At 51.5% G+C, this 8,169-nt stretch overlaps 1 long non-coding RNA gene across 1 annotated transcript; it reads right to left on the reverse strand.

Moving 5' to 3' along the window:
- Positions 1-1,461: 1,461 nt before the first annotated feature.
- On the reverse strand, positions 1,462-5,735 carry LOC144227180 (uncharacterized). Its single transcript, XR_013333863.1, has 3 exons — positions 5,563-5,735; positions 4,943-5,090; positions 1,462-2,484 (listed from the first exon to the last, which is right to left on the reverse strand). It is a non-coding gene; the product is annotated as an uncharacterized LOC144227180 (long non-coding RNA).
- Between the last annotated feature and the right edge of the window lie 2,434 nt (positions 5,736-8,169).

The following is an 8,169-nucleotide window of genomic DNA, read 5'->3' on the forward strand; positions in this document are numbered from 1 at the left end:
ATTGCAAGAAGGGGCATCTGGGTGGCTCAGTTGGTTGGGTGTCTGACTTCAGCTTAGGTCATGATCTCACGGTTCGGGAGTTCAAGCCCCACATAGGGCTCTGTGCTGACAGCTCGGAGCCTGGAGCCTGCTTCGGATTCTGTGTCTCCCTCTCTATCTCTCTGACCCTCCCCCACTCACGCTCTCTCAAAAATGAATAAATATTTTTAAAAAAATTGCAAGAAAAAAAAGGATGGGAGGGAAATGGCGGAATTAAACAAGACTTAAGAGAGATAGCACCATTTTTGAAAGCAGGCAAGACTGCACTGCAGTGTTCTAGGGACAGGTGCTGGGTGGCCTACTCAGGAATGCAGAGAGGTGACGGGCACACAGCTCCGGGGAGTGGTCACTCTGTGCAGAGAGAGGAACTTGTGATGGGAAAGACGGCGACAGTTTCTGAGGAGGCCGTTCTGGTCCCCGGCGATGTTTACAAGGGTGTCTGCCTTCCCATCACTCATTCAGCGAGAGCTCTGTTCTGTGCGCTTTCTCTACCCCTGCACAGAATTCTACTTCACAATAAAAAGGTTTTAAAAGTGCTCAGCTCTGCATGGCATAACCCCCCATAAAAACATCAAAAGTCAAAAGACAAATCACAACACCACGTTGGCAACTTCGATCAGAAGCAAAGCGCTGAAGACTTCCTTCAAATTAACGAGAACAAAACCCCCAAAGGTTTATTGCAAAAACTGACAAAAGGTAAGAACACAGACCCCAAAATACAGAAAAGACGTATTTCTTTTCGCTTTTCTTGTGGGGGAATCCATGATGGCATCTGTCAGGATTTTGGTTCCCCCTCTTTTCCATCCCATGTGCCATTGACGTCATGTGACTGGCTCTGGCCAATGACATGAAGCAGAAGTGAAATGTGTCACTCACAGGCGGAAGCATTTAAATGCCCATGGAAGAGGGTCTGGAACTCCTGCCCTCTCCTGCCCCTGGCCCCCTCCTCTCCCCCACCCCCCAAAATGGTCCTGGGAGCGTGTATACAACAGAGACACAGAAACGAACCACTGCATGGAAGGCAGCTGCACAGACATCACTCAGTTCCACCAGGGACTTCATGTGACCAAGACACAGACTCTTTCTGTGCCACTGAAATCCAGGGGCAGTTTGTTGCATGGTGTCATCTAGCCTATCGGAGTGTTACGGATGTCCTAGGTGTGCCCAGTGACAATTATTATCTTGGTCCGGACTAGGGAGAAAAATGCCGCTCTTCCCAGCGGTGAGTCATCAACTGTATTACAAAGTGGTGAGGCTTCTAAATGCAGCTGATAAGATAAAAAAAATGACAGCCATTTTCGTAAGGTGGAATATCTTCATATTTCAAAATGCTATGCCACAGACAATATGTTTTGATGACCACACAATTTCATTTCCTTTGTGATCGCAACAAATGTACTCTATTATGAAAGAAATAGCCGACACTTTCTTTATTTCACTTATTTATTCAACAAATATTTATCGAGTGCCTATATTGAGTCTGGCGCTTTGCTGGGTGATATATCAGGGAATAAAGGAAGTAAAAATGCCTGCTGGCCTAGAGTTTACATTCTGGTGGGGAGATAGGGACAGTAAACACACAGAGTGCATAAATAAAGGGCACAGCGTGACACAAGGTGTTATGGGCTATGGGGAAAATATAGAGCAGGATAAGAAAGATCGGGAAAGCCGGGGGAGGTGTTTGTATTTTAAATGAGTGGACAAGAGAGAACTTATTGAGAAAGTGACATTCAAGCAAACATGTGAAGGTGGGGCTGTCAGGGGAAGGGTGCTCAAGGGAACTGAAGCAGTCTGTGCAAAGGCCCTGGGGTATTAGAACAATGAGGAGGCTGGAATGGAATGAATAATGGGTGAGTGAAAATCAGAAAAGGGCAGAGAGATAGAGAGAGAGAGAGACACCAGTTGGAGGACCCTGCAATAATCCATCATACGGAAGCAGGGGAGGGGATGGAGGGGATGGAGGGGAGCTCAGATTCTGGGTCCATGCTTTCAAGGTGGAAGCTCCAAGATTGCTTGATGGTCTGACTGTGACACGTGAGAGAAAGAAAAATCACGTCTGTGTCCCAGGTTTTAGTCTGAGCAGCCGGAAGGAAGGGGACAAACGACTCAAGTAAGATCACGAGAACAGTGGCCTCTGGAGGAACCCAGAGCTTGGTTTCTGGTACGTCAACCACGAGATGACGATTAGCCACTGCGACTGATCCCTGTGTGAATTCCTGTGACCAAGGTGCTTTAAAACAACGGAAACTTCTCTCACAGTTCTGGGGACTGGTCCAAAATCCTGCAGGGGACTCCAGGGGAGAATCTGCTCCTGGCCTCTTCCAGCTTTGGGGTGATCAGTATTTCTGGGCTTCTGGGACCACACCGATCTCTACCTCCACGGTCACACTGCTTCCTCTCCATCTGCGTGTCTTTTATAAGGGTGCTTATCAGTGGGTGTAGGGCCTGTGGAGAGAATTCAGGATGCTGTCGCCTCAAAGTCCCTCAGTTACATCAATGACCTCCTCCCACTTTTTTTTTTTCTAAATAAGGTCACAGCCACAGATTTGAGAGATTAGGATGTGGACATATCTTTGGGGCCACCATTCAGCCCACACAGGTCTTCAGTGCAAATTTCTCGACTAACGGCTCAGGTTTGGTGGGCACAGTAAGACAAGGGTCCAGAAGGAGATCTGGGAAGTACACAGTTGTCTGCCACGGAGATGCTTTGACCAGCGGAGCAGTCTCATGGCCTGGAAGGCTTTTTCTTTTTTGGGAAATCTGTGGTTCAGGTAGATTGGTGGTGAAGACGGTCCTGAAGCAAGGGGTCCATCACGGCATCACAGCCATACGTGCCCTCGCGACAATGCCCAGTTTGCAGCTTCCATAATTAAGCTGAGGGCTCAGGAAAGTTGCGCTTAGCACTCACTGAGGCAAGACGAATACCCTGACCTCCCTTCCTCCTCTGGCCCAAATGCCTGGAGCGGAGGCATGTTCTAGGCGAAGGAGGAAGCCGACCACAGAGAGCCTCTGCCGGGTTCGCTGCTGGAGCCCTGGGGGAATACTGCGCGTCCCCCTGGAACAGGGGCCCTGTGGGTGGGGGAGGAGGACAATGGCACCACCTTTCCACCTGGGACAGTTGTCCACGTGGAGACACCAAGTCACATCATGTGGTCAGCTACACCGTCATCATGTCTTCACGGCTGGATGAGGTCTTCGGGTCATCAGCGGTAACTCGCACATTCTTAGGTGAGGAGCCCACAGACATAATGGTAAGACTCACTGCGCTTCTCCAGGGCACCGACGAGAAGGCTGTTTCAGACCCCACCTCCCGTGCTCCCCGTGACATTGCTGCCTGGCTACCCACCCACCTGGGGACCAACGCTCGGAGTGCAGCAGCCTGTGGGGTTAGAATTTTTTGTTACTAGCAACAGAAATGGAATCGAGTTAATTAAAGCCGAAAAATAATTTATGAAAGGGACCTCAGGGCACTTGCAGATCTCCAGGAGGTCGAAGAGTCAGGCGAGGGAGCTGCTTGGCTGTGCACAGGGCCCCAGGTCACAGGTTTATCCCCCTGGCCTTTCTGGTCCCTAACCCTGGGACTCTGGCCACTGGCCACAGGTGCTCTGCCATGGCCACTCCTGGCGGACCGGTCCCAGGAGGTCCCTGCTCCTTTGCCTACAGGCTCTGATGCCAAGCTGGAGCCACGAGCTCCCATCTGGCTGCTTGGGAGGGGTGAGGGCGAGAAACTGAGAAGCCGGCACTTTCAGCCTGTCTGGTGGGAGGTCTAAAGGCAGATTCCTGGTTCCCCAAACACAGAAGGTGCTCAGGTGCACGACGGCCACAGTTAGCAGCAATGTTCCCAGCAAGAGGCTGGGATGTGCCCACTTGAGATGGTGACAAAATCATCACATCCTCCTAAAACATGATCTTGGTCACATCACTCTCTCAGGGTAAAACTCTCAGTGTGTCCTATATAGTGGCAAACAGTCCCGCCACCTGGTCAAGGCTCAATGGTCCATGCCGGCCTGTCTGACCAGGCTGGCTTTCAGCACAGCCCCCCACCCTGTCTCGGCCACCACAGGCCACTCACTTGCTCCACCTCATTTGTCAGTTTCTTTCCTTCCTTTTTTAAATTTTTAAAATTTTAGGTACAGTTTGCATACGGCGAAACACACTAGTCTTGGTTATGATTTGATGAGTGCTGACAAGTGCACACACCTGTGTAAGCCAGACCTCTACCAAGCTTTTCTATCACCTGGATCAGTCTCTCATGCCCCTCCCCCATCAATGCCCAGAAACAACTACCGATTTGCTGTCTGTCAGCACAGATTTGTATGTTCTAGAGTTTCCCATCCGTGGAATAAAACTGAATATCCTTTTATCGTGTCCAGCCGCTTTCTCTTGGCAAGATGTCTGTAAGTGTCATCCGTGTGGCCGTGTGGCCGTCTGTGTTAGCAGTCAGCCCAGGGTTCCTGCCCAGAGTGACAGGGGGAAGTGTCTTGGGCAGACCGCTGAGAAGCTGTGACCTTCGCCGTTTTCGTTTGAACGAGGATGGCTCTGATCCCCAAGACTGGCTGAGAAAGGAGGCAAGAGGGTCGTGGGATTGAGAGCCACCTCCCGGCAGCCCTACCCAGGCCTGGGTCTTTTTAGGCACTGCTGCTTCTCCATAAGGTTTTGTTTTGTTTGGGGACGACAAAAAGAGTTTCTTGTCTAAACACCACTTGGGGGAGCACGGCTGATGGCCTAGGTGAGCTCAGCGGGGCCTGCTCTCTCAACTGAGCCCATCCTCCAGAATGAAAACATTTTCACAGTGGAGCGAGGTTGAGATTTTTACAAAGTCAGTGAACCAATGTCTGGCCGCCCAGCCTGGGCAGAGCAGCGTGCACAACTCTGGAAGATTCCCCAAACCTCAAGACTGTACCTGCGGCGGTCCACGGCCCCACTGGCGAGATGAGAAACACGTGTTGGGAGCCGCTGCCAGGCGTTTCCACCGTGAGCGACACCTGTCCCGTTCAGGGAGCGCAGGCCTCACAGAAAGCCTGGGACACCTGCCAGATCGTGCCTGGGCTCTGAAATAGAAGGAAAATACGAGAGGGGTGAGACTTGCGGTGCGCTCACGGTGGGGTTGCTGCCGCCACGTTTGCGTTTCTGCACGGCTGGGGCTTTCTGGGCACAGGCTCCTTAAACGGGATCCTGGCTGGGGAACAACGTGGGAAGCTAACTGGCAACTGCGCCAAGCGGGAGAATTCTGGAGGCATGCGCCATCGCCGAGGGAGGAGGAGCGGCGCAAGCCTGGGGCTCCGGAGAGGCTGATTTACACCCGGAGGGTGGGGGTAAGATTCCCTCAGGGCCCCTCCCAGACCACTAACTCACCACGGCTTTCTGTGCGGGCCCCGTTTCACTTCTGGGTGCCAATTTACATACGGCCACAAAACAGAGCCGTATGTAAAGGTTAAGGACACAGGACAGAGGCCCACCTATCCCACGTGACAGTCCCTTGGTCCCGCGTCCTGGCCGTGGGGTGGGGGTGGGGCACCATACCACATGAAGTCACTGGAGACTCCGGTTCCTTCTCTCCAGCTGCTCCCTCACCCCCCAGACTTCCGTCCACACTGAACACAGTGGAAGCTACGTTACTATGGCCTCTGCATTCCAGCCTCTGGAACAGAATGGAAAAGGCCAGGGCTGAAATGAGTAGTTCGGTCTCAGGCCAAAGGCTGCACGCGTCTCTTCTCACATCCCATTGGTCCCTAATAGTCACATGACCACACGTGCCGGGGAAGGCTGGGAGCTACCCTTCGGCTGCAACCCTCCAATTGGCCTCTAGTAGTCACATGACCACATGAAGCTGAAAGGGAGGCTGGGAAATGTAGTCTCCAAGTGGGTGGCCCTGTGCCTGGCTGAAACTCCCTTAACACGAAAAAGGAGAAGAGTTTGGGAACTCGCTCAGCCCAAAGTCCTTGAGGGACGGCAGAATTAATTTGTCAGCCTGGGTGGGTTTTCCTTCTCCCCTGCAGGGGTTAGGCTACTTCTCATAAACACAGTCCATTTTTTACAGCCTGGACTCCTCAGACTCTCTGGACCAGATGAGAACAGAGACAGCAGGTGCGAACCCCTCATCCTGGGACGTGCAGGTGAGCAGGTGCTCTCCTCCGCCTCCCCGCATTTCACCATCCCCCATCGCGCACCGTTCTGCTCCCTTCTGCCTGGTTGCCAGTCTCTGCACGTACTTTGAAGTCTGTGGACTGTATCTATTTTCTGGTTTTCCCGAAAATGGAGTTTATGGGATTTTTAAGTCCTCCTTGTTCTTTATGCATGATTTCCAGGAGGAGACGTAGAAAAATGGTCTTATGCGGCCACGTTCATTCTGAAAGGCAATGGACTAGTTTAACGAGTCACTTTATTCTGGTTAGGAGTCAAGGACTTAGCCTCTCTGGAGACGGTGGTAAAAGGGGTTTCTCTGTGGGGCGAAGAGACCACGGCAAATAGCAATTTAGGCTGGCGACAGAAAATCGGCTTGATTAACGACGGCAAGACCAGACAAGGAGGGGAGAATGCATCTGAGTTAGGGTGGAAAGCGGAACAACCTTGATAACATTGCTCTGGGCAAGATGGGAGCTGGTTTTCCAGCTTGGAAATTGGTCCAGATGCGCCTCGGGTAGGATCATAGGTAATGATCCTACAAAAAAAGTAAGAAGCTACAGGAAGAGAATGTGTAAATGCCATCAAGTAAATGCAAAGAGATGTCCCTGGGCCCTGGCAGCCTGTGTGTGGGGGCAGGAAGCACAGTCGTAGAGTCGCTGAGAGCAGAGGCCCGGGAGATGCGCTGTGGGGGCCACTTTGACTCTGTCCTGGGTCCCTGGCTCATTCCAGCTCTGCGCAACTGTGCCTTGCAGTGCGCCATTTCCTCCACAGCATCCAGAGTTTCCTTCTGCAGCAGATGGCTGGTCTCAGAGCCAGAACCATGAGCACTTCTGTTCCCACGATGAAAAGCACCACCAGGTTAACTCTACAGACATCTTGTGATGCATTTGGATGGATAAGACGGCATGGCTTGCTTACGGGAATGTCTCCGTTCAGGACATCCTCGGGAAGCCAGGTGCCCTGCCGGATGCCACAGACGTGGCATTCCACTTTACAGGTAAGTAACTGAAGTTCAGAGGCCTGCGTGGCTTGCTCAAAGTCATGAGGACACGAAAGTGGTCAGGTGGCTAAGGTCGATACCGCTAAGGTGTCTGTAAAAATCCTCATCCCTTTCTTCCTTGTGAACAGGAACTGAGTGTAAGGCCGAAACACACCCAGCCCAAGTAGATAACTTAATGATTAAGACCGTCATAATAAAGCTGTTTCCCAGCTCCTCAGCTCCTTCCACAGCTAGGGGGAGCCATGGGATCCAGTTCTGGCCCATGAAACCTAAGGAAAATGGCTACCTGCGACTCTGAAAAGCATTTTGGTAAAAAAAAAAAAAAGATGTGGCTCACGTGACTTCTCACACCTCCTCCCTTCTCACCTCCTTAATAGCAGATGTGATAGCTGGTGCTGCTGCAGCCATATTATGACTATGAGTGGGGGGAAAAAAGAGGAAGAAGGAAAATCCTGAGTCTCAGACTTAACACAGCCTGGGGCCCTTCTGATATTATTAAAGTAGCTAAAGCAATGCCAGCAGCAGCCTATCTCCAGATTTCTGTGAGAAAAATAAGCCTCTTATTTATTTATTTTAAAGTTTTTATTATTTATTTATTAGAGAGGGGGAGAGAGAAAGGGAGCAGAGAGGGGGAGGTAGAGGAGGAGAGGGAGAATCCCAACCAGGCTCCCCACTGTCAGCGCAGAGTCTGACGCAGGGCTCAAACTCACAAATTATGAGATCATGACCCGAGCCGAGTTTTTTGCTCAACCCACTGAGCCACCCAGGCACCTCAAGCCCCTTTTAAAACTCCATGTTGCTCAAGTTTTCTCTTCATTGTAGTCAAATGCAGAATTAGAGTTAGAAGACTCAGAGCTGTCTGACCCTTGAGTCGTGGGGTTTCCACTCTACCGTGGAGACTGCGTGGCCACAGACTCGGAAGCAGGTGCTCAGCCTCCAAGGGAGTATGGCTAAAATGTCTTGCCATAAGGTCAGGCTGAGGTAGTCATGAGGCTGCGCCTCAC

Source organism: Crocuta crocuta, unplaced genomic scaffold (genome assembly GCF_008692635.1).
Source record: "Crocuta crocuta isolate KB4526 unplaced genomic scaffold, BGI_CrCroc_1.0 scaffold273, whole genome shotgun sequence".
Lineage (NCBI taxonomy): Eukaryota > Metazoa > Chordata > Mammalia > Carnivora > Hyaenidae > Crocuta > Crocuta crocuta.